The sequence below is a fragment of the Hippocampus comes genome, unplaced genomic scaffold (assembly GCF_001891065.2).
Source record: "Hippocampus comes isolate QL1 unplaced genomic scaffold, H_comes_QL1_v1.1 scaffold291, whole genome shotgun sequence".
In the NCBI taxonomy this organism is placed as follows: Eukaryota; Metazoa; Chordata; class Actinopteri; order Syngnathiformes; family Syngnathidae; genus Hippocampus; species Hippocampus comes.
The window spans coordinates 454193-454507 of NW_017805740.1; the positions used below are offsets into that span (position 1 = coordinate 454193).

At 34.6% G+C, this 315-nt stretch overlaps 1 protein-coding gene across 8 annotated transcripts in view; it reads right to left on the reverse strand.

The window, feature by feature from the left end:
• Nucleotides 1-315, reverse strand: part of brip1 (BRCA1 interacting helicase 1) — a 61116-nt gene that overhangs the window by 44067 nt on the left and 16734 nt on the right. The gene's annotated exons all lie outside the window — the stretch shown is intronic.

The following is a 315-nucleotide window of genomic DNA, read 5'->3' on the forward strand; positions in this document are numbered from 1 at the left end:
ATGTTTGTTTGAACCCAGTAATTTGCGTTACAGCTGGAGTCAATAATGCCGGCACTTCACTTCCGGATTTGGCCGTTGGGATTTGGAGTCCTTTTGCTCGATTCCAGTTATGTTTTTTGTGAATGCTTTCTCATGTTTGGAATAATGAATATTGATAATACATAGTTTAAAATCATGGTTTATTTAATTATTTTTTATTATTATTGTGAAGTTGAAGGTATTAAATTAATTAATGTAGTATTAGTGGGAGTGGTAATAATAGTAGTACTCAGAGAATGTTTAGAGATCAGCCATCTCGTTACCTCTGCGTCCCGC